Source organism: Papio anubis, chromosome 8 (assembly GCF_008728515.1).
Source record: "Papio anubis isolate 15944 chromosome 8, Panubis1.0, whole genome shotgun sequence".
NCBI lineage: Eukaryota > Metazoa > Chordata > Mammalia > Primates > Cercopithecidae > Papio > Papio anubis.
In genome coordinates, this window is record NC_044983.1 from 131,289,265 (window position 1) to 131,315,584 (window position 26,320).

General features: G+C 39.7%; 1 long non-coding RNA gene across 1 annotated transcript in view; it reads left to right on the plus strand.

Moving 5' to 3' along the window:
• LOC110744019 overlaps positions 1-15,682 on the plus strand; it is a 63,052-nt gene extending 47,370 nt beyond the window's left edge. The window contains exons 4-5 of the long non-coding RNA XR_002524037.2: positions 14,205-14,323; positions 15,156-15,682. This is a non-coding gene — a long non-coding RNA (uncharacterized LOC110744019). The remainder of the gene's footprint in view (positions 1-14,204; positions 14,324-15,155) is intronic.
• Positions 15,683-26,320: the final 10,638 nt, after the last annotated feature.

Below are 26,320 nucleotides of genomic sequence, written 5' to 3' on the forward strand. Positions count from 1 at the left end.
TTTTTCATTGGAAAATGAATGCACTACTTACGTATTTCTTTGTTTTGAAGTTAGTTACTGCATGTGAAGTCTTTAGAACAGTTACTGGAGCATTATCATTGTTATTATTATTGATATTATGCTATTTGAACAAATATAAGTCCATGTTACAGTGGAGTGGAGTGGAAACCATGATGTGTGGAGTGGAGGCAGCTGAGCTTTCAGGCAGGTGACCCAGTCTCCAGCCCAACTCCATCATTGGCTTTTGGGGGAATGTAGTGCTGGGCTAGGCAAGAAACTTAACCTTTCCCTCTACCTGAAAGTGAAGGGATTCAGCCAATCCCTTTTGCACGGTCAGACTGAATGCTGCTCTCTGACCATCATGGGATGATATGAGAGGAACAAAGTGAGAGGTACAGCTGGAGAGTATATTATCATGTATATTAGTCTGTTCTCATACTGCTATAAAGAAATACCTGAGACTGGGTAATTTATAAGGAAAAGATGTTTACTTGTTTCATGGTTCTGCAGGCTGTACAGTAAGCATGATGCTGGCATCTGCTTGGCTTCTGGGGAGGCTTCAGAAAACTGACAATCATGGCAGAAAGTGAAGGGGGAACATGTGTCTTATGTGGTGGGAACAGGAACAAGAGGGAGGGGAGGTGCCACACAGTTTTAAACAACCAGATCTCACTTACCATCATGAGAACCACACTAAGGGGATGGTGCTAAACCATTCATGAGAAATCTACCTCCGTGATCCAATTACTTCCCACCAGGCCCCACCTCCAACATGGAAGGTTAGCATTCCACATGAGATTTGGGCAGGGGACACAGATCCAAACCTTGTCACCGTGCCTTCATTCTAGGCTGGGGTGGTGAGTGGGAAGACAGACCTTGTTTGGAGATGGAGTGTCGTATAGGTGTCCTACCAGTGTTTGGGGACAAGAGACTAAAAGCTCTGTGGTCATGCTACAGGGTCACTTGTTTTGCCACGCTGTGAGCAGCTTGGGTACTGGACACCCTCTCTCCCAGTTCTTTTCCATGACACACAAAGGCCAGAGCATAGAAAGGGAGCAAAATGAAATAGGAATTTGTAACTTCTTAAGACTTGAATATCAGTGTTCCATTGTTTTCTTTGATTTAAAAAAGGCACTGAGGCTAATAATATTTTGCATCAGATGCTCCTTATGTGATGTGGGGACGTATCCAAGCCATAATGAGCAGCTGTGAACATCAAAGGAAGCAATTATGGTTCTTGCCCTATCAGATACATTTAAGCAGGGATTTATTGCTGTCAACCTGGCTCGGAAGTCCGCTTCTCTTCATCTTCCATCCACCAGAAAAGGTGCCATAAGCAATTCTTAGTCACTCCTCCTCCTGCCAGCCTTTGTGTTGAAGCATCACTCATTCTTCATTTATACCTGGCACCTATCCTAAAAGGATTTAAGTTTGCCGGCCACAACACAAACTACAATCCTAAAAATAGCATTCCGAAGAGCTCCCACACCATTAAAACTCAATAGCACTGACTATTGAATACTTCCTTTGTGCTAGGCTATATGCTCAGTGCATTAGATAAATCATCTAATTTATTTCTCAGGACATCCATAAAACAAAGGTATCACCAAAATCGTTTTGTGTATAAAGAAACTGAGGATCAAAGAGACATGTTAACTGACTCAAGTCTGCATAGTTCAGGTTTGACCTTGACTATTTTCTCAACCTCTCCTCTGTTTACATTGGATCATGTACTATGGATATGTGCTGGACTTTGGGCAAGTTACATAATGATCCTACGTTTCAGTTTCTTTGTCTTTCAGTAGCCACCTCAAAGTGTTTTGTGAGGATTAAATAAGTTTTAATAAAATATAATGCTCAACACATATAAATACTCAATAAATATTAGCTATTATTTCTGTTATTCCTCTCCTTACCCTTCTGCTGCTTCTTTTCTTTCATCATTATATATATTGAGTTCTTGATTCACACCAGACCCTGGTATAGATGAGACAGGTTCCCCGTTCTACAAAGGCACCATTTTTTCAGCTTTTGCCCTAGGACAGAGAAGCTCTTGTTTTCCAGAGATTTGAGCAATTCAGCTTCTACCTCTGTTGAGAAAAATAAAGAAGAATTGACTGTACTAAACCCAGCATACAGAACTAGTTTTTAAAAATAGTAATAGAATATCATGACATTTGTCTAATCAGTCCCAATATAAAACACACTGTAAAATCAGATGATCTCCTGTCTGTATTTCCTGTAAAAAATCTGTTGCATACCTTGGATAATTTTAGAAACAGAATTAACTTTCAATTTGTTGGCACATTACTGAGGAGAAAAAGTAAAGAAAAATGAGACATTCAAATTTAATTAGCCCCCATAATAATATTCAGCCTCACTGTCGAGCACATAGTGTCCATACAGCCACAGAGCCAAGAGTTAATCAAATTCCCAATAATAAAACATGTTTCTTCAGGTTGAACTGATTATTCATTAGAAAATAAAAGTGTGTGGGAGAACCACCCAGTATCCTAAATACACTTATCCAAATAGACATATACCAGCTGCCACACTTCACTGGCTTTAGGAAATATTCTCGACTGGGGAGCCTGTTCTTTCCAAATTGGAGGCCCTAGTTATGAAGTTATGACTTCTTCCCTGCCCTCAAGGCCTACACAGTGTGGTCCAGGGACACATGGAAAATTCTGTCACTGAGTGAACATGCTGCAATGAAAGGGTATGCAAGCTGGAATACAAGGTCAAGAGAATAAAGACATGTGCTCCAGGCATGCAGGAGTCTCCTTAGTGAAGGGGATGATGCTGGAAGGAGGAAAAGAAGAGACCAATTCAGGTAAGAAGGTGTGTTAGCTCAGCTTGCTTTCCTAAGAGCAAAAAAGAAAACTCAAAGGGTTTCTACTTGGTATGACAAATCTTCTAGGCTTCCCCCACCCTTATCCCCAATAACAGGGAAAGAGACATTTTATTCTTTCCATTGCTTGGGGGACTTTGCATAACAAAATGATTTTGTATCTCAAATAAAAACTTCTACTTGCCTTTCTGTGGCATGATTTTCTTTGGGACTTACCCTTTGATTCAGCAGCATTGCTGTCTCCTTACACCTCAGCTTCCAGAGTGAGGCCATCCTTCACTTGGATATTTATATATCAAATTTTCTCTCCCTAAACTCACGTCTCTGTATTCCTGGATCAAGTGGCTGATCTCTTCCTTCCTGAGGAATTATGGTCATAAAAAATTGCTGAGCTTTCAAGTTTTAAGCTCAACTGATGTCACGGGATTTACCCACACTCATCTGAATATCTTATTTTCTCTCCCCAAAAAGTATCACCTCCTGAACTTCTAGGTCATCTAAACTCCAACTGTGTTTATTCAAGTAAAGACTTACTGCTTTCTGAGCTGATTTATGCATGATCTTGTCTTTCATGGACATGTCTTTCCTATGTGCTCCAGTCTTGCTGTCATATCCTTCTCTGTTGCAAATTAGGTTACCAGTGCATCTAGGAAACACTACATCTTACTTTCTACTGAGATTTTAGACAGCAATGAGGTTTATCATTAGTTTGGTTTCATGTTCCTTTCTGAGTCCCATATTCTTGACCTTTTAAGGTCAAATCCACTACTACACGTGGATGTATGAGACAATCACTTATGAGCAAAATGATTGGCGGTATGTAAGGACTAATCACATAAAAATACTTTAGTAACACTACTAACTTTCATCTAAAGATTACCCTTGAAGTCCAATAATTCATCCTCTAGTTTGTGTCTCAATTCACCAATCTATTTAGATTAAAATCCCCCTCTACTTAGAGCCTCACCCCAACCCCTCCTGATCAAATTTAGACATTCTCAGCTTGGTCTCTGGGAGCAAGACTCTAGTCAATATGTCATATTCACAGACCATCCACTGCCTATTAAAACATTCATTTTTATAACTAAGAAATTTGTTCCACTATAATACATGGTCACAATGATGCCAAACTCTGAGCTTCATCACCTCCTTTTTATTTACAATATTAACTGTATCTACGTACAAAAACACAGGTTTGAAAACCACATATCTGAGTTTCTTGGGGCTGCTTATGTTTTGAAATTGTTATTTTTTATGTTGAAATTAAAGAATGAGTTTAACAGATGTGGCATTTACTCCCAGGGATCTGGGCTAGCAAGTGCAGCAATATTCTTGACATGAACTTGGAATATTTGCAAGAAGCAGAATGAAAAAAATGTATTAGGAGCTTCTCACCAGGTTAGATTAGATATTGCCACTAAATGAGAAGAGGCCAATTTAAATGGTCCCATTAACTAGTTTCTCCAAAAGCTTTTAGATTTCAAAACTGTGGACTGTACTAGTATCATTGTTACCGTGGAAACCATCAGTATTTTGTTAAGCTCTTTCTAGTGGACGTCCGTCGCTCCATGGACCCCTCATGAAGTGGTAGTGTTGCCATCGTGCTGATGAGGATATTGAAGTTCAAAGAATAATGACAATTTCCTCACACACAAATTAATAGGCAGAGCCGAGTGTTGAACTCTGGCCTCCTTGATTCCAAAGCCACTACTCTGTGTACTTTAAAACTGCATAATTTACACTTCTGGGAATCTTAATTTTGGGTGGTTCTCACTTTCAGAAGTCTTTTGCCCCAAGCTACAGCTATTTCCTTAAGGCAGGAGGGTCATGGTTTTCTCTTCTGACAAAGCAATGGAGGTAAAAGTCTTTTCTAAAAACTCACTACAGAACAACGTGTACAAATAAATCAAGTTTACGACTCAAGAGCTGACCTCCAAAACTTCATTTAATTGATTCCTTATCTGTTTCAAAATTATAAAATTTGCCAGAATATTATGATGTCCTTAGATTTTCTGTCCTGACTGCTGTTTTGTTCATTCATTTATTTAGCACCTATTTATTGAGTACCTAATATATTCCAGAAACTGTGTGAGGCCCTGAGCAGTGGACAAAACAGACAAAATTCCTGCTTTCATGAAATTTATAGTCTAATGTGGGGAGAGGAGCAATAATTAAAATAAATACGTGTGTGTATAATTAGGTGTTGAAAGGTTATGAAAAAGTTAAAGCAGGGAGGGGCATAGAGATGCTGAGGGGTTTGCAATTTTAAATAACTTATTCTTGGAAAGCCTCACTGAGAAGGAAACATTTGAAACAGCAAGCACCAAGACACCAGTGGAGAAGTGTGCATGCAGTCTGAGAAATAGTAAGGAGGGAAGCGGGGCTGAAAAGAGTGAGAGGGAAAGTAACATGGGGACACAGAGCTGAGGAAGGACCCAGGCAGAGGTTGTCCTCTATTCTGAATGAAATAGGGGCCATTGCAAGGTTTTGAGTAGAAGGGTATCTGCAGAGACTAGAGGCGAGTGAGGGTAGAATCAGGAGGGAAGTGGGGTGAACTTGTCCTGGAACCACCTGCTTGACTCTTTTCACCCTGCAGGCAGGTCTTCGAGGAAGCTGGCCTCAAGTCTGGATCTAGAGTGAACTTTTGCAATGAGTAAGTCAGAGCAATAGAGGGGAGTTAAGACTTAGATCACAGGAAATTCATTCATCATAGGAAAATTGCTCAAAGACCCCATGTCCTAAGCACTGGTCCACAGAAAGGACTCACCACGAATATCCAAGCCATTGTCCAGAATCAGGTTTCAGTGAGATGAGAAGCAATCAGGATCTGGAAGGCGACACAGATCATGGGGGAAACAACAGTGATTATTTGCTGCATGCCTTCCGTGCCAGCTGGTGTGAAGGATATCGTTCAACAACCACAGCAGAACTGGTAGCCACATAGTTGAAGGCAGCAGGAGGCTGTGGGAAAATCACAGATTCGAAGTCAGAATTGTGGTAAGTTCTGGATCCACCATTACTGGGCAGGAGACCTAGGACAAGTGTAATAGTTAGGATGCTCCTGACAAACAGAACCAATCAGATATATATGGGTGTAGGGGAAAAAAAAAAAAAAAAAAAAAAAAGTCTTGTTACAAGGGATTGGTTCATGTGAATATGCAGGCTTGAAAGTCCCACAATCCGCAGCCTATAAGCTGGAAGCCCAGAAAAGCCACTGGTGTAGTTCTAATACAAACATGAAAGCTTGAGGGCTAGGAGAGTCAATCATGTAAATGCCAGTCTGAGTCAAGACCTGAGAAACGAGGGATGGGGGTACAAAGTCCAAGGGCAGGAGAAGATGGATGTTCTGCTGAAAAAGGGAGAGTGAATTTACCCTTTCTCCACTGTTTTGTGCTACCTGGGTCCTTAATGGATTAGATAATGCTTATTTGCCCTGGTGATAGGCATCTTCTTTACTCATCTACTGATTCAAATGCTTATCTCTTCCAGGAACACCCTTGCACACATACTCAGAAATAATGTTTTATCAGTTATCTGGACATCTCTTAGCCCAGTTGATATGACACATAAAATTAGCCACAGAGGCTAGTTCTTTATCCTATTTGAGTCTTGATTTTCGTATATGTCTAGGGATATCACCATCATTAATATTTTTGAATGAACTATAATATTGAATTTCACATAAATTATAAACCCCATGAGCTACCTTGCTGTTACTCAATGAATGTAATCATTATTATTAATATGAGCCATTTAGCCCAGAAACCTGTTCATTATAGGAAAAGTCTTATGAGGCCATCTCTTTTTTCTTGGGAAAAACCTTAAAGCCTGAAAAATTCTTCCAATAAAATAATTTTTCCTAAAAAATTATAAACCCTTTGACCATGCATATTTGAATGTATTGAGTTTTATTTTTGAGAGCTTGGTTTTTCATTTTTACCTAGAAAATACTCGGTTCTGAGGTGGACATCTCTGACCACCCCAAAGAGCAGGGCATGAGTTTCTTAGGTGTGTTAAGGAAGCCACAATTATGCTTTCTGAGCCTCTTTGGCATCCGTGTTAGTCACACTCCATTACTTCATACAAATGTAAATTTGTAATCCAAAGTAGTCGACAGTTTGCTTTTATAAAGAGTAACACTGAGGCTCAGGTGTTATCTGTACAGTTCTATGGAGGTTGCCTTGTGTGTTGCAAAATGGATGCAGCATTGAAGGCTGGACAGACTGAATTGAAAGTCTGGCATGTAAATTTAGCTGTGATCCTATTGCTTTCTAGCATCTGAGTCAATTGCTCTAAAGAAATTTCAATCTCTCCATTTATAAAATCAGAATAACAACACATAGTGAGATGAATGTTGTGAGGACTAAATAAAAGTAAACTAAATATACATAAAGAGAAATATACAAATATATAAGTATATTCAAAGGAGTCCTTTTAAATTAGCTCAGAAAATATAGATTATTCAATAAATAGTGTTGAGACAATTAGTTAACTATCTAGAGTTACAAAGTTGGATCTGTAACTCACATTGTAGATGAGAATAAAATTAAGAGAAATTAAACATTTAAATATAAAAACTAATGAAAATACAAATATGCTAGAAAAAAGTTTTATTGATTCAATAAATATTTCTTGAACACCTACCATGTGTTAGGAACTTCTAAGTGCTAGGAGTGTAGTCGTGATCGAAAGAGACAAAATCACTACTTCCTATCGTCTTATGTAGTGGGGAAAACAGAAAGTAAACAATAAATAAACAATGTGAATAAGTAATATGAGTAATTGCTATGGATAGAAATAAAGCAGAGCAAGAAAATAGGAACTACTTAGGGGGACAGGTCACACTTTCAAACAAGATTATTATGGAGGTCTTTGAAGAGAAGGTGGTATTTGGGTCAATACCTGAAAGAGGTGTGAAATTGAGCCTCTACATGATTTGGAAGAAGAATGCTCCAGGCAGAAGAAAAGGAAAATACAAAACTGCTAAGGTGGGAGAAGTACTTTATGATCTTGAAGTGTGAAAGAATTTTTAAACTACGACTCAAAATCCAGAAGAATAATCACTAATACATGAAAATCAATTTTTTTTGCATTGTGAAAAAAATATAAATTAGAAACGAAGGGGAAAACTTTTAATTCATTTTATAGACTAAGGGAAAGAATCCTGAATACCCAAATAATATGAATAAAGAGTTCAGAGAAAGGTTCTTAAACATATGGGAAGGTGCTTAGAATCCCTCACCATACACACATAGAGGTTAAAACTATCTGAAGTTACCATTTTTGCCTATTATATTGTCAAAGACTGTAAAGGTAGCTAATATATTCTCTGTTAAAAAAAAGGTTTTGTGGGGGAAACAGACATTTTTACATATTGCTTGTAGAAATATAGAACCTTGGATGAAAGGCAATATCTATCAAAATTGTAAATTCATATGTTTTTTTATCCATAAGTTCTACATCTGGGAATTTATTTTAGAGTATAAATTACTCATGTGTAAGATGACTTATATATATGAATAGTCACTACAGCATTGTGGTTACACACAATGGGAAACAGTCTAAATGTTTATTAATAGGACACTAATTAAATAAACTATGGTAGTTTCATAGAATCAAATTCTAAGTTGTAAAAGAGAATATGAAAATTTTTCCTTTGGAAATATCTCTAAAATATAGTCAATTTAAAAAAAAAATGTGTTGTTTAGCATTATATCTCTTGTATAAAAATGAAGAAAAATAAGAAATATACTTGCACTTGCTTTATTTTGCATAGAGAAACTCTGGAAAGATGGAGAACTACATTAACAGGGGTTACATGTTGAGAGGAGATGGACGGGAAAGGGAGATTTTTCACTGTACCCCTTTTTATACACTTTGATTCTGAACCATGTTAATATATTACTTATTCAAAATTAATTAAACTATATGATTAAGGTTAAAATGCAGCACTCAATTTATATCTGCTATTATAATTATTAATATTAAAATTGGTATTAATATTAGATAATCCTGAGCTCTAGCCAGACTCTGACACAAGCTAGCAGTTTTGATTCTGGCAAATTCTAATTACTCTCTACTTTCCTAACTCATAAAATGTTCATTTCTGAGGAGGCTTCCTCCTTTAACATCATAGTGACAAGGAACAAATGCTCATTTGAAGAACAGTGTGGCATACGCTGGGACTTTGAAAATTATCTCCATTTCTCTCATATAATGTTGTATATTCTCTCATATCACAATAGTAATGTGAAGTATTTCTTTTCCTCCATTTCAGAGATGGGAAATTTGCAATGTAGAGCACTTCAGTAATTTGCTCATAGTCACAAGTCACAGTAGTGTTACTACCAGGACATGCACCTGTGTCCCCTGTGATTCCAAAGTTAATGGTATTTCCACTATCTGAGAAATGCTTTCTATCTTAAAAGTATCTGATGAATAAGAGGCCAGCACTGAGTTGAAGACAAGGGCCACAGTTGCAGGCTTTGTCATTTCCTTAGTCCTGCTCAAATTAGGAGACTGAAAATGGCCACGATAAGTAAGACCTGCTAGGTCTCTGTGCCACTTTATTGGTTATGCCAATTTGTTGACCAGGACAGTAGAGCTCACATTTGCCATTAAATGCCATGTGGATTTAGTTTTTCTTTCTTGAATCAACTAGCTCCTACTGCTGTATTACTTGAGTCTGGAAGTCATTTCATATTGGTCCAATGTTTGCCATTACATTCTTGGAATCTTGTTTATAGGGCTATAGTGGATTAGCTAGAAATAGAGTCTTCAAGATGAGAATGAACTAGACAAGCAATTTACCTGCAGAGAAAATGGTTGAAATGCAATGGATGAACATGAAATGTCGTTAACAGGGAAAAATGAGATCAGAGCTAGAAAATTAGTTCCATGGATTAGATTTGAAGAGGCACATAGATTATGGTGGAGAATGAAAACAGAAGGTCGGGGTCAGAAAATCATTAAGAGACCAGGAATAAGGGAACCTGATCACATCTGTTTTTTGTTGTTGTTTTGTTTCGTTTCGTTTTGTTTTCTTTGGTACTGATCATATGTTGTGTCCTGAGTTTGCTAGTCCTAAGGTAAAGATTTAGACTACTAGAGTACTTCCAAATATATCTCTCTCTGGGATTTGTCCATTTATGGTTCACTTCTGTCTAGTTTAACAGTCAGTTACCTTCATGTCTCACAACCAACCCACACAGCCAATAAAAAGAAAGACAAGAATGAAAAAATTCAAAAAAGTGAGACCAAGTTTAGACCGGAGGGTTGAAATCAATGGAAAAGAACTAGAATTGTGCATAGAATAGACCCACACTGGATATCAAGCTTCCTGTTCCTTTGCCAACATTATAAGCCAAGGTCCATAACACAATGAACTATAAAGCTGTAATACCAAGGCCAATTCCAGGCCCCAAAGAGCAGCAAATTCCGTAAGAGCAGAAGTCATTGGAAGGTTTATGATGTGACTAACCTAATGACTTATGCATAGATTTACAAGAGTTTATGTCAAATTCAGCATCAGCCCCAGAGCCTGCATGGGTGAGAAACTGACCCAAAATTGAGCTGACCTGCTATCTTCCTCCTTCTCCTGCCTCCTCAGGTATCCTTAGTCCAGTTGATGGCTCTCCTATCCATTCAGTCATCCCATCAGCTAGTTGGGATTCCTTCTCTGTTTCCGGTTGCTCCTTTGTGTTGCACATCCCATATATCCCCACGCCCACCTGACTTACCTCACATACGCTTTTTCTAACACCTTTACCATCCTTATCCACATCCCCATTATTCAGGCTCTTACAATAGCCTCCAGGGTGACTGCAATTGTCTCTCGATAGATCTCCCTATGTCCAGGGTCTCCCTTTTTCTAACGTTTGCTTGCTCATTGATTTTAGAGGAATCCAGCAAAGATGTAGGTATAGACTCTGGTTAAAATCTTTAAGGCTATCAATGCCCTAAAATGTTGTTTTTTACTCTTTTTTAACCTGCCCCTTTCTACAAAGCTTTATCATACATACAAATATCTTGAAAAATGCATGTCACATGGTAAGCGCACAATAAATGTTAGTTTCCCTCTTCAAGTTACTCACTAGTCAAAAAGATTTCGTGTTTCACTTTCTGTAAAAATTTGTGTTATGAAAACAATAGATATGTAGAATATGCTTTTTAAAATTACACTCAATTTCCCCACTCCAGATTCTTCCTGTATTTTCCTATCACCATCAGCTCCTAACATGCTTGTATTATAGATTCAAGGAATATACAGCCCTCCATGATTCTGTCCCATGTAGCTTTCCAGCTTTATCTCCGGCTACTCCATTTCTCGCATATAATTTTGCAGAACCACAGATCGTGTATCAGTCCCTGAAAACACTGTGCTGTTGTTTGACCTCTTTGCTTTGCTTTGCCGTAATCCATAGTTATGCATTAAGACTCATTTCAGGTGCTTTTCTTTTCCTGTTAGGAAACCTTCCCTGATGAAAGTCCCCAAGGATAGACTGCGTGTGCCTCTTCTGTATCCCCATGAAGCCCTTTGTCAACCTATAGCATTGTCCTGATGTTATTATAGCTACTCGTCTTTGTGTCTAGTCCCTAACTAAGACTCTCACCTCTTTGAGAACCAGAGTGAATGTTGACTGTTAGTGCATTCACAGTGCAGAGCTCAGTGCTTGGCGCATAGAACAGTCTCTGGACTTATTTGTTGAATGGATGGCCAGAGACCAAGGGGGTTGCCCAGGGAATAGAGTCTTTCCAAGGGCTTATTGAATGAGAGGAGGGGTAGGTATGAGGAATTAAAATGCACAGATCTCCCTCTGTGCTCCAGGTGCTGATTTTTTACACATTGTCTCAGTTAAGTCCCACAACAGATAAGTGTGCTAACCTTTCCCACCACAAGTGTTCATCACAAGTCAAGAAATTGGAGATTCAGTGAAGGTACTTTTCTTAGATTATATAGCTAGAAAATGGCTGAGCTGGGATTCAAGTCCAATTTATCCAATCCCTTTGTTATAGCAAACCTGCCATGCTCCTACAAGTCAGAAACATTGATTTGTTCTTCCTTTCCTTTCATTTTCTGACCTCATATCCTTTACAGAGCCAGTTTGCTTTTGACACTTTTAGGTAGCAACAATTTAATTCACTTTTTTTTTTTTCAGGCACAAAGCCACTGCAATAGTTGGGGAAGTTCCAAATCCCAGGAAATCTGAATGGTGGCTCAGTCCCAGTACTTCTGTGCCTACGGCCCACACTTAGGATGTTTCTCATGGCTGAGATGACTTAGGAGATACATGGGGATAGATAGAGAGCTAGATATAGGAATTTGAGGGTGGGCCAGAATTTGAGAGGGATCTGGAAAGAAAAGTTCTCACACTTTTATTACGTGTCTGGACAAGACCTGTGTTTTAAAATAGCTCCCCATTTCAGAATCAGGCAAAACATTCCTAGAGCTTAAGTGATGCTTTGACCATGCTGGGCAATTTAGATGCACTTAGAGGTGACAATACCTGCGTGTTCAACCATTGCTGAGAGGAAAGTATCATTTATCGAAATGACTTCCAGACTGCTCTGTTTTGTGTAAGCACCATCTACAGGTACTCATCAGTGTCGGGGCTGAGTGGTGTGGTGAATGTTTCCCGGAGCAGCCAGGAGGAAAAGTGTGTGCTTGGCTTTCTTTAAAGCCACAGAATAACTTTTTGGCGATGAACATACTGAGCATAGAGCCTAGCACAAATAAGTGTTCAATATACAGTATTATTGAGTTTTAATGGTGTTAGAGCTGTTTGAACACTACTTGTTGGTAAATGGAGCACCTTCTGTGTTGTGATCCTTTAGGGATGCGGGGCTGAGTCTTTTTAATCTCAGCCTCTAGCATGCTTTAGAAGAAAACAATTAATTTCCCGATTGCTGCAGGGTTGTTGTAGGATTTTTTTTTTTTTTTCCATTTTAATTTTATTTTAAAGCTGGCTCACTGCAAGCCTCTGTAAACAAAGTAATCGATCAATGGCTATCAGCAATTCTTGTGAGAGGGCAGAATAATTTGATGGATTCTGGACAATAGGGAAAAAATAGGCCAGCAAGTTGAATAAATTAATGGATGCTATTATCAGCGGAAATGGAAGTCCCCCCAGGAGCTTCCTCATCCTCACTCTCAGGCTATTAAATCTCTCACAGGCCAACGGTGGTGAAAATGTGTAGAAGTTTCTCATGGACAGCCTCCAGTCCCTTTTTGAATCTTTTTGCATTTGTAGTTTGACTCTTCCCCTGGACTCCAGGTGGTAGAGATTGAAGATGGATTCTTTGTTTATTTTTAGTCTTTGTAGAACACCTGAACACTGGTACTCCAGGAAGATGCTTCTGGTTTTTTTTTTTTTTTTTTTTTTTTGAGACGGAGTCTCGCTCTGCCGCCCAGGCTGGAGTGCAATGGCCGGATCTCAGCTCACTGCAAGCTCCGCCTCCCGGGTTCACGCCATTCTCCTGCCTCAGCCTCCCGAGTAGCTGGGACTACAGGCGCCCGCCACCACGCCCGGCTAGTTTTTTGTATTTTTTAGTAGAGACGGGGTTTCACCGTGTTAGCCAGGATGGTCTCGATCTCCTGACCTTGTGATCCGCCCGTCTCGGCCTCCCAAAGTGCTGGGATTACAGGCTTGAGCCACCGCGCCCGGCCAGATGCTTCTGTTTTTTTTCACTCTGACTCTCTTCTGTGAGAAACAAAACTCTGGGGTCCCAGAAAGGAGAACTGATTGACTCAAAGCGACAATTACTTATGGTGGGAGATAAGTCTCAAGTTCAGGTTTTCTGCCTTTAAGTCTAATGCTCTTTGCCCTACATCACATTTTTGTACCAATGTTTTATTTAGGTACCTGTAATGGGAGCCCCATTATAATTGTCACCTCCAAATTGTTTCTCCTACTTCCCCCTTCTCCTTTCCCTGGTCCTCCTTACATACAGTTTCCTGTTTACATTCTCCCCAAACAATTTTTGCCCTTAATAGGATCAGAGAGTCTCGAAACAAAGTTTTAAAGTATTTGATATCTATCCATTGTTGACTACCTAAAATACTCTCTATAGCCTGGCTTTTAAATATGACTTATTTCCTTTCATGGGGTGAACCAATCTCTTACTACTCATTATATATTCTCTATTCTGCAGCCCGGATATCTCACTCCTGCACAGATATGTAATTGGCTCACGCTCTTCTTTTAGCCATGAATACTCTCTACCCTCGTCATTTATTAAAATTCCATCTGGTTTTCAAAATGCATGTTAGATGACATTTCCTTTAGGAAGTCGTGACTATTCCTCACACCTCTAGCCTTCCTGTCTGTAATCTTCCAATGTGTTCTATTTCTAGAATGACCTTAGAATCCACATGTTGATGGTGGCAGACCCACAGATGGGAAGAACAGGGGTCCTCAGATCACCACACGTAGAAGAATTGCCTTTAGCCAGTACAACAATTTTGGACTTTATGTGAGTAAGAAATAGAGTTCTACTTTGATAGTCACAGAATATTAGGGTTTAACTAATACAAAACAAAAATAAACAATAGAACAATATGATAAAAGTTAAACAAGAACCTCAGAAGATAGGATAGAGAATTATCCGACCAAGTGCTATATAGTTTGCTTGAGAAATGAATAAGTCTCTTTATCTAGAGAAGGGGTCTGTGAACTACAGCTCATGGTCCACAGTTGGCATACCATCTACATTCAAAATAAGTTTTTTTTGGAAAACAGTCACATTTATTTGTTTCTATAATATCTGCGGCTGTTTCCTAATGCAAGAGCAGAGTTGAGTAGTTATAACAAAAACTGTATGGCCCATGAAGCTGAAACTATTTAGTACCCGGCCCTTTACAGAAAAAGTTTGATAACCCCTGCTCTAGAGTGTTGTATTTGTGTAGACAAAGAAATGAGACAGGACATAGGACTCTTGATGCACTAAGGAATTTTGGCTTTGCCTTTCTGAGCCTTACCCATCCCACCTGACAAATGAAGCTCGTAACACCATCCACCTCATGGAGTTTTCTGAGGACAGCATAAGTTAGTGCCTAGGAGGTAGTTAGAATAGTACCTGGCATATCATGAGCACTCAAGAAATGTTAGCTATTAATATTACCTTGAAACAAAAGAGGAAAATTAAATAATTTCCAGCAGATGTGTTCCAAGTCATATATTCATTTAGTCTGATTACTTTGGCTGTAGCCCATACAGGACTTTATAGGTGGGGTGGTGGGGGGAAGAAATATGGGTGTAAAGAGAGGCTGCATACAGAGCCTTTCAAGGTTCTCTTTCTTTTTCAGGCAGTCTCTTAAATGAGCTTCACTTCATCATTTGCTGCTTCAACAGTCCCAGCCATTCTTGATAAAATATTTCGATAGTGTATAGAGTCTGACAGCACTTGTGTTTGCGTCAGTTGTACTGTTTATATGTATTCATTTAGCTAATTACTATGCAAATGGCAAAATGTGAATGCAAGGACAAAGAGAGTTGTTTCTATGAAAACAAATGTAAATGCTTTGGAAAGATTGGATTTGATAGAATATTTGATCAAGGTAGTTTTTATAATTTCAGTTACATCAGTAAAAGATGGGATTAGGAAGTAAAAGAAAAATTCAAAAGTCTGTATTCTCATTGCTTTTCCGAGTGTCTTTACATTTTTAGTTTACTTTGAAGAAACTCACGTTGGAAATCAAAGACCATACATTATGAGTGTGATCTGTGCAATTAAGACTGGAGCAAACTGCAACCAATCTAGAACCCATCCTCAAATCAAGGCCTTGGTTGTACATCCGAACCTTGGCAAACAACAACAGATTTATTTTTTCTTTTCTTTTCTTTCTTTTTTTTTTTTTTTTTTTTTTTGAGACAGAGTCTCGCTCTGTTGCCCAGGCTGGAGTGCAGTGGCACCATCTTAGCTTACTGCAAGCTCTACCTCCTGGGTTCATGCCATTCTCCTGCCTCAGCCTCCCGAGTAGCTATGATTACAGGCGCCCGCCACCACGCCCGGCTAATTTTTTTTTTTTTTTTTGTATTTTTAGTAGAGATGGGGTTTCACCATGTTAGCCAGGATGGTCTTGATCTCCTGATCTCGTGATCCACCCGCCTTGGCCTCCCAGAGTGCTGGGATTACAGGTATGAGCCACTGCGCCCAGCCCAGATTTTTATGTTTTAAGTTAATCTAAAATATTTATAAGCTGCTTAGAGTGTGTATGTGTTATTTGTATGATCCTCTCTTAAAATGATTTTTTTGATTAATTAGCCAACAGTGGCAGCCCCATTTTATTGACAATAAGGGCTTCCAATGAATTTAGAGACTGTTTCAAGTCACTGCTCCTCTAAGAATTCTGCTCTCAGCAGGTGTTCCTTTTCTGTGTCCCTGGGCTCCCAATCTGGACATGCCTCTATTATAGCAGCTTCAACACCTCTTGTCAACTGTGAAATGGTTAAAGGCAAAACTCTACCTTTTAGCTTATCTCCCCAGTACCCAGTCCAATGTCTGGTACATTTATTTCCATTACTGTACAAGTAATTTAACTGATGGTCTCCATGTGGATGTCTAAGAGACATTTCAAGCAAAAGCTTGTCCAACCTGCCTTTCACAGGTCTTCCCATCTCAGTTAGTGGTGACTCCAGCTTTCTGCCTGCACGGGCCAAAAGCCTTAAATTATCTTTGGCTCTTCTCTTTCTCTCATCCTCAGCATCCAATCTTTCAACTTACCTTGAAAACTCCTCTGTCTTCATACTAGATCCAGATTTGACCACTTCTCACCACCTCCACTCATTTCACAATGGTCCAAAGTCCCTTCTTCTCTTATCTGGATAGTTTGTAACAACTTCTTAACTGCTGTCTGTGCTTTGAAGCTTGTCTTCTCATCACCGTGTTTCCAATACAACAATCTGAATAATATTTTTGAATAATAAGCTTGATCATATCATTCCTTTGCTCAAAGCACTTCATGGCTTCTCAGCTTACTAATTGCAAAAGGTACTCAACAAATATATATACATATATATATATATATATTTAAAATTATACTTTAAGTTCTAGAGTACATATGTACAACGTGCAGGTTTGTTACATACGTATACATGTGCCATGTTGCTGTGCTGCACCCATTAACTTGTCATTTACATTAGGTATATCTCCTAATGCTATCCCTCCTCCCTCCCTGCTCCCCACATTAGGACCCGGTGTGTGATGTTCCCCTTCCTATGTCCAAGTGATCTCATTGTTCAATTCCCACCTATGAGTGAGAACATGCGGTATTTGGTTTTCTGTTCTTGCGATAGTTTATTTCTAAATGAATAAATTAGAGCTACCATTACAAATTAGAGCTACTATTACTGCTGTAGTAGTAATTCCCATATAATGAAAATAATAGTACTTCTTATAAAGATATAGCAGCAAATATAATAGGAAAAATGAGATAATCAGCTTAGCACTGAGATGTCTGTGTAACACTCACAACAAGTCCATTTGGTTGCCTGGAATGTGGCCACGTGTGGTCTATACAGGTGTCATGTACTGCACAGAGCATGAGGAGGGGGAGGTAGCAGTGGGAGCTCAAGTGAGAAAGACCTTGGATGCTGTATTGAGAAGTCTGGATTTTATTTCATGACCAATGCAGAATATCACCCATGCCCAGTCCATGACTGATGGAGGATAAGAGGCCGATCATCTCACTCTGCAAAGGCTACTACTAATGGTAGTAACAAAATTGGGATCCAATAATTATTGGTTAAATATATGAATGAATGAGTGAATGGAAAAACTCATCTGATTATGTGACAGGAAGGGTACTAGAATTTATTTACCACCTATGAAGATTCAGCCACCTTGCCAGCTGATTTTATGCCACTTAATTTTTACCGGGTCTTAGTATGCCTAATTTTTATAAGTAGGGGAGTTTAATAAAAAGTGTCTCAAAAAAGTCACAGCACAGTCTTGTTAAAGAGCGTAGATTTTGGAATCAGTCTGTGTTCAAATCCCAATTCTGCTTCATCTGTCCTTGGACAGGTTAAACACAATTTACTACTCTGTAAAATGATATTCTCAATACTTCTGTTAATGGATTGCTGCAAGGATTGAATGAGTTAAAATAAAATAATTCCTATAGTCTCAATCACACAATAAATAGTCAGTATTGTAATTGTTTTCCAGGTTCACTCAACTAGCATGGTAAGATTGGGTTTTAGATACTGATTGTTTCTTTTCAAATCCTGCACTGGGCTCAGTGATGGTTAATTTTATGTGTCAATTTAAGGAGGATGTTTTTGGATGAGATTAACATTGAAAGCAGTAAATTTTGATTAAAGCAGATTGTCTTCCATAATGTGAGTGGGCCTCATCCAATCAGCTGGAGGCCTGCATAGAACAAAAACACAGGTCTCCCCTGAGCAAGAGGGGCTTCTCCAGCAGATGGCCTTTGGACTTCATCTACACCATCCACTCTTCTGGGTCTCCAGCCTACTGGCCCACACTGCAGATTTTGGACTTGCCAGCTTCCATAATCATGTAAGTAAATGCTTTATAATAACTACTTGCACATACATATTTATATTTCATTCTGGTTTCTCTAGAGAATCCTCACTAATACAGGCTCCTTCTGCAGACTTCATGTATTTGGGCCTCCGCAGCTTTCAAATCTTGTCTTAAACCAATCTCTTGGTGTTCTTCACCACACATACAGGACAACGTGGAGTATCCAGCACCAGCCTTTCCACACCTACATGATTTCTGGACATTCTCTTCCATCTTCCTCTTTTTCCCCAACCTGTGAACTCCAATTCATTTTGTAATATGCAACTCAGCCCCTTCTATCCTCTTTCAGAGTCTTGCAAAATGGTCCCTCTGTCACTTACCTTCTGTTCTGTCTTGGCACATGTACTTTCAAACTTCTTTTTAAAAACTCATTCAATCATGTTCATCACTAATTGATTTTTGTGTTTTTTCTCCATTGTAAGCACCTTGAGGGCAGGGGCTGTGTTTTCTTCAGTTTTTTCTTCCCCAAGTTCCTGTTAGCACTGTGCTAGGTGCATGCCAGGTGGTTAATGTTAACAAATCCTCACTTAGTAAATGATCTAGCAGAGGTTGGAGCTTTAACATCTCTGCTGATCCATCCACACATGAACCCACCTAGTGAGTGGTTCTGTAGGATCTTTTTAGGATGTCTAGTAGGCTGCTCTCTCACTCAACCAGTTTACAACAAACAGCTTGAGATGCAAGTTGCACCTCTGCACCCTGAAACCTGTTTCTCCTGCAACCTCCCTCATTTCAGAAAACGACACCACCCTCCCCACAATTCCTCAAGCAAAAACATTTGGTGGTCATCTTTACTACTCCATTTATTTCACAAGATACCCACAGTCTGTTCGCAAATCCTGGGACTCTGCCACCCAGTAGTCCCACATGTAAGCACCTCTTGCCATCTTTTCTACAACTGCCCCAGTCTGGACATCATCATCTCTGGCTCAGATCAGCATCTACTACAATGGCCTCCAGCCTATCCTCTCTGCCTTGCTTCTCTTCTCTACACAACAGCCAGTCTGATCATATCAGATATAAACCTGATCAGTCTATACCCTCAACATCTTCTCTGGCTCTTCTTTAAGTCCCCATTAACCTCTTTTAGAATAAGAATCCAAAGTTCCTACCAGAGCTTAGGAGATTTCATATGACCTGCCCTCTGCCCTCTCTCCACGGTCACCCTTACCTGGTTTCTCTTTCCCATTTTGCTCCAGCTATACTCCAGCCAGAGACCTTCTGCAATTTCTCAGTACACGAGCTTCACTTGCTGTCTCTACACCAGACATGACCTTCCTAGAACTTCCCATGGCTTGCTTTTCGATACTGTCAAAAAAAGTTTAGTTCAAATACCACCTCTGTAGAGAGCCTTTTCTTGGCCTTCTCTGTCTTAGAAAGTGCCTGTGTCTCCTAATTTCCTATCCTTTGTATTCTATTAATAACCTTAATTATGATCTAAATGGTATCACTTACGTTCATTCCCCTTACTGATCCCCACCACCACTGGAGTGAAAGCTCTTGATAGCAGAGACCTTTCTTTCCTTTTTTCTTTTTTAATATAAATCTGTTTTCTTAGTGGCTAGAACAAAACCAGGCACATAGTAGGTACACAATACTTATTTGCTGAGTGAATGAGTTGAAGGAACAAACAGTATTTATTAGGTTTGGATGCTTTGGTCTGAATGGCTATTTTTTCCTCTTTAAATGTATTCAACTATTCTTGGCAAGAGAACACAGGAGAGTGAATATAAGTCAGATGATATATGGGAAAATGAAAAAATAAAATGGAGAAACTGCTGAGCTACTGAATAGTGAATCTTAAGGGGGAACGTTCTTATTTCCAATATCTTTATTTCCTGGAACAGAAATAGAATGTCTTCATTTGGAAAGGAAATCCCAATGGAACTTGCAAAACACGAAAGAGAATTACATTGCCTTTTTGGGTTTTGTTTTGCTTTGCATTGATTCAATCTATAAAAAGAGGTTTCTGTGCATCTTTATTAGGTCAGTGTTCACAATGACATTGTCCTCAGGGAAGTGAGGCAGAGACTGGAAGCAATGGAAAGAGTGCTGGGCAAGAAAAAGCTACTAGTTTTTCAGGCCCAGTCTGTGCTAAATGCTTTACAGTAATTATAACAGTACCTAAAATTAATTGGGGAATTCACAAATGTCTTGCATTACATGCATTCTCTGGTTTGGTCCTATTTAATCTTTACGGCATCTGGATATGTCAGCACTATTATCACTGTTTTGTAATGAGGAAACTGAAACTCAGAAGTATTGTTTAACTTTCCAAAATTACGTAGCTTGCAAGGTCTTCTGCTTTGTGGAATCAGCCTGTGTTCAAATCTCTGTTCTGCTTCATCTGTCCTTGGAAACATGCAAATGGCTTTGTATTCCTACTGTGAGAGCCTCAACTGAGGCTTCCCTTCCTTGCTGGGATACTGATAAGGTTTGGCTGTGTTCTCACCAAAAATCTCATCTTGAATTGTTATCCCCATAACCCCCATGAACCCCGTATGTCAAGCGAGAGACCAGATGGAGATGATTGAATCATGGGGGTGGTTTACTCCATTGCTGTTCTCATAATAGTGAGTGCATTCTCATGAGATCTAACAGTTTTATAAGTGTTTGGCAGCTCTTCCTGTGTTCATTCTCCTTCCTGCAACCTTGTGAAGAAAGTGCTTCCTTCCCCTTCGTCTTCCACCATGATTGTGAGCTTCCTGAAACCTCCCCAGCCCTGCAGAACTGTGAGTCAATTAAACCTTTTTCCTTCATAAATTACCCAATCTCGGCCAGTGCTTTATAGCAGTGTGAAAACAGACTAATACAGATACTATAGCAGCTTCTTTAACTGATCTTCTTGTCTCCAGGTTCCCTTTCTCCCAGCCCTTTCTGAGAAGCTGTGGACAGTCCTCATGCCACTCAGTGGCCAGGTGCATCCACTCACTCCCTCTGACCAACCAGCCTCAGGACACATATTTACCTTTGGCGTTCACAGTCCTCCAGTGCCCCTGCAATGTAACAGGAAGAGGTTGATCCTTCTAAATTACAATGGGAAATTTGGTGGGAAATTTGCAAAACTTGACAACATGTCTTGGACCTTGTTCATGTCTGTATTTTCAATGCTTAACATGATGCCAAGAATAGAGAACATATTATTTATTATTTTATTGTTAGTCTTTTTACTAAAGCCATATGTCACTTTATCTTCTAAAATTCCTTTTGTAGCTCTTGTGGATTCATTGGTGAGGCAACCAGTGGCCATTGGGAATAAGCTGGTAATATTGCACCTTGTTGCTAGAAAGAATAGATCACCTTTCCAAAGCACATTACAGACCACAGAAAAATGGGGTAGTGTTTGAGTTCTAGAGTCAGACTTCATGAGTTCACTTTCCATCTGTTGCACAGAGCACCTCTGTGGCTTTAGGTATATTGCTTGTTTCCTCAGCTTCTTTACATATAACATGGAAATAAATAATCGTACCTCAAGAGAACTTTGTGGGTATTCAAGGAGTCAATACATGGAGATACTTAAAATAGTGTCTAGAATATAACAAGCATGATACAATTTGACTTGGTCCCCACCCAAATCTCATCTTGAATTTCACTCCTCATAAACCCCATGTGTCATGGGAGGGATGCTGTGGGAGGTAATTGAATCATAGGTACGGTCTCCCCCATGCTGCTCTTGTGATAGAGAGTGAGCTCTCATGAGATCTGATGGTTTTGTAAGCGTCTAGCATTTCTGCTGTTTGCATTCATTCTCTCTCTTGCTGCTCTGTGAAGAGGTGCCTTCTGCCATGATTGTAAGTTTCCTGAGGCCTCCCTAGTTATGCGAAACTGTGAGTCAATTAAATCTCTTTTCTTTGTAAATTATCCTGTCTTAGGTATTTCTTCATAGCAGCAGGATAATGGGCCAATACAAAGCTCTTAAAAATGTTAGCTAACATTACTACAGTTCTTACAAAAACCTTGTGAGCAACTCACTATGCATATCCTTGTTTTATAGATGATATCATTACCATTAAGCTTTGGGAGGTTAAACGACTTGCCTAAGGGCTCACAGCTAACAAATAGAAGCTTATGAATTTTCACCTATTTGCTCTAACTCACTGGTCCTCACTGGGAGCAGATTTGTCCACAAGAGGACATTTAAAAATGCTTGAGGATATTTTGATCTGTTAGAGGAGTGTGTGGTTCTGGCATCTGGTGTACAGAGGTCTAGGACATGGTGAAATATCCTACTATGCACAGGACTGTCTCTGTGGCAAATAATTATTTTGCCCAAATGTCCCTAATGCCAATGTTGAGAAGCCATGTTTGAATAATCAATCAATTAGATATGTTAAACATGACATTATAATCATAACATAATAATGAAATAACCATAGAGTAGGCACCCAGAGGCAAACCTTGATGCTCAAGGGGCCTGGTCAACCTCTGCTGACTGGAGTCTGGGTAACATAGCACAGGTGATTCTGTCAGCTAGTCTGACACATCAGCTAGCCTTTGTAATAACGAAACTCACAGAACAGTGCCATTAATATCAGAGAAAAATTCTATTTGGATCACAACCCTAAGATGACCCTTTGTGGTATTTATCACAACTATAAATCATTAATTCAGAAGATCATGTCTTTTTAAATGCTGTCCTCCTCTCTTCAATAGAAACTCCATAATGACAAGGACCACTTGTCCTTGTCCTTAGCACCTGGCAAAGTGTCTGGACCATTGTAAATCTTAGACAAATCTATGCTGGAGATATACTTGTATGAAGAAATGAATAAATAAAAGACCTGGGTCAGCAGTTGGAAATACAAAAACATGCTCTGGAGCACAAGAGAGGAGTTTGTAATATTTTAACCTTTTTGAAGTAATATTGAATGCTTAATAGCACAGAATTTGAAACCCAATATTTATGCTTTCACTCGTTCATTGGCCAGGTATATAGAGAGTGAGCCCACAATATGCTAGGCATGGTGAGGCTGCAGGGAAGCAGCTGATCACATAGTCATGAGCCTGGCTTTAACCTAGACGCACACGTCTTAGCTCTGTGAAGCTATGTAAGCACTCTGCTTTTTAAGTCCTTTTCTCTCTCCAAAATGGGTAAACAGCCTTTCCAATGGGATTGCTAAAACGATCAAATGAAATTAAGACAGGGTTTAACGTAGCATCTAGATATAGAAGGTATTTAGTGAATGGGTAACCATATGTGGTGGCTTTAAACTGTGTCTACGCATTCATTGACACACATTCTATCAAGAGGTGATATCTATGTCCTCTCCTCATGAAACTGGGCAGGCTTTGGGACTTCCTTGACTCAAAGAGTGTGGCAGAAATGATACCATGTGACTTTCCAGGCCAGGTTAGGAGAGGTCATGTGGCCCCTGCAGGTTTCTGTCTGGGAGCCACCCTAAGACGCCTATGTACACAGAGAGAGAGACCTGAGGAGCCCCAGGTGTTACTGTCCATGCATGTGAATAAAGACAGCTGCGAGCCCAGACACCACTTGCTTTCAGCTTCACGACTGACTCCATGTGAGAACCTTCTAGCTTGGCTCAGTAAACTCCAGATTCATAAACAAAACACATGACTGCTATTATGCTAAGTCATTGCTACCTGGTGATTGTTTTTTGGCAGCAAAAGATGAAGAAAATGCCATTGTTTCTGGACCCTAGGCAGATCTGATGTTCAGGTGGTGCTCCACTATCAGAGATGCCTGCGAACAGGAAAGGAAGAGAGGTCAATATGTGTGTGGTGAAGTTTACAGTGAAATGGACATGAAGGCTGCCGTCTGGTGGCCCAAGGCTTACTAGCCACTACTTTGGGCAGCAAAACCAACCAAATACATTTTCTGCTTTGAGGATGTCACATAGGGAAGAAGATAGAGCTGGGGAGAAGTATTCCAGAAAATGAATCAAGAATGCTAAATTGAAGTCAGTTTTTGGTTTTTGTTTTTGTTTTTATAGGGGCTTGCTCTTTTCCCCTGGCTAGAGTGCAGTGGTGCCATCACGGCTCACTGCAGCCTCAACCTCCTGGGGTCAAGTGATCCTTCTGCTTTGGCCTCCCGAGTAGCTGGGACTACCAGCACTCACCACAGGACACAGCTAATTTTAGTATTTTTTGTGAGACAAGTTTTTGCTGTGTTGCCCAGGCTGGTCTCAAACACCTGGGCTCAAGTGATCCATCTGTCTCAGTCTCCCAAGGTGCTGGGATTATACGTATGAGCCACTGTTTGTGACCTGAAGTCACATTGAAAAAAAAAATCTAATATGTCATATTCTGAAGATTATTAAAGGATAGACTACTAGGATTTTTATCCAAAGTGGTGGCAACAAAATACAAATTTGAGAAGGTTTAAGACATTGTGAACAATGACTTCAGTACATCTTATAAAATCCATAGTTATCACAGATTATAAGGCAGAAAATAGCATCACTTGATCTATGCTGAAGAAAGACAAGTGAATACCAGCCAAATAACATGTTCCTAATTATAACATTTTCATAATTATTCTATAAGTAGACTGTAATCACAATCCTAATCTTTTATCTCACTGTATTCTTCCAATAACAACTTAAAAGATGTAATCAGATAACAGTTCAGACTTCTGCTTCTTATTAATGGTAAAAGCAGATATTTTAACCAGTACCCAAATATTAGTTTCATAAGAAAATGAAAACTTTTTTCCACTTCTTGTGTTACAAAAGAGAAGAAAGAAAATACAATGTCAAGAAACGAAGCCAAAGAAAGATTTTCCTAAGGCTATGATCTTTTCTATAGGCAATCAAGTGGTTGGTAGTAATTAGGCATTAGGGGAGACCACAGGTACCCACATCAGAAAAGCAATCTTTTCTCTCAGCATTTGGCATTTGGCTCCACCTTCTGACCTTTGAATAATGTTACTCTGTGATCTGATGTCATCTACCATTGAGAGTGTTTATTTTTACTTATTTCTTGCTGGAGAGAAAATGTCATTCCTTGTTTTTACTGTCTGCTCCCACCTGACAAGGAAGCAGTTGCTTCAACATGACTGTGGTGCTGTGAGTGCAGAATGAGCAGTGTTTTTGCAGAAAAGCAGACAGCTTCTCAGCTGCCTGAATTATTGATGGCAGATTCGGCACACGGCTAGTGATGCCTGAAGTCAGTATGGCTCTTGGCTAGACAAGCTGGAAGAAATGTTCCTGGAGCCAGGCACCTGCCTTATTGGAGTCATGAGTAAGAGGCACCATTGCCTTGCTGAAAACCCTCGCAGCATGGAGGGGAGAGCGTTCTCTGAGAAACCCTTTGAGACATGTGCTGTGGTGGGCACTGATTCACACGTGTCTGCTCATTCACTGATTCATTAAGTCCCTGGGCCGCAGAGGACAGGTATGTGCTGCAATCTTAACTCATTGATGGGATATGTGACTTGATGTAGGTCTTCGGACCTCTGAAAAATAGAACTGACCCGAAAGTTCTTAAGTCACCATTATATGTCTAGTGTTTGGGTTAGGAGGGCAGCAGATGTAATGCCTCTTTTCCCTGTCTAAGTTCTAAACCAGTTGAGGAATAAGAAAAAAAAAATATATAGATTAGAATGAGAGTGTGAAAATATCCCCTTTACCACTCATGGTGGAGGAAGGCTGGAGATAGTTAAGCTTCAAACTCAGACCCATTGCCCTGGTTAGTAGACTCCTGGACTGGGCAGCCTTCTTCTGGCCTCTATTGCCAAGTTTTCTGCATGGCTGAAAGCAACTGAAGTCTCCAGTTATCTGTTGGCAGCCAGCTGCCAAGAAGTAGAGGAGAGAAAAATGCACTTTGGGAGGCCAAAGTGGGATAATCGCTTGTGCCCAGGAGTTCGAGACCAGCCTCAGCAACATGGCTAAATTATGTTTCTACAAAATATGCAAAATAAAATTAGGTAGGCATGGTGGCGTGTGCCTGTAGTCCCAGCTA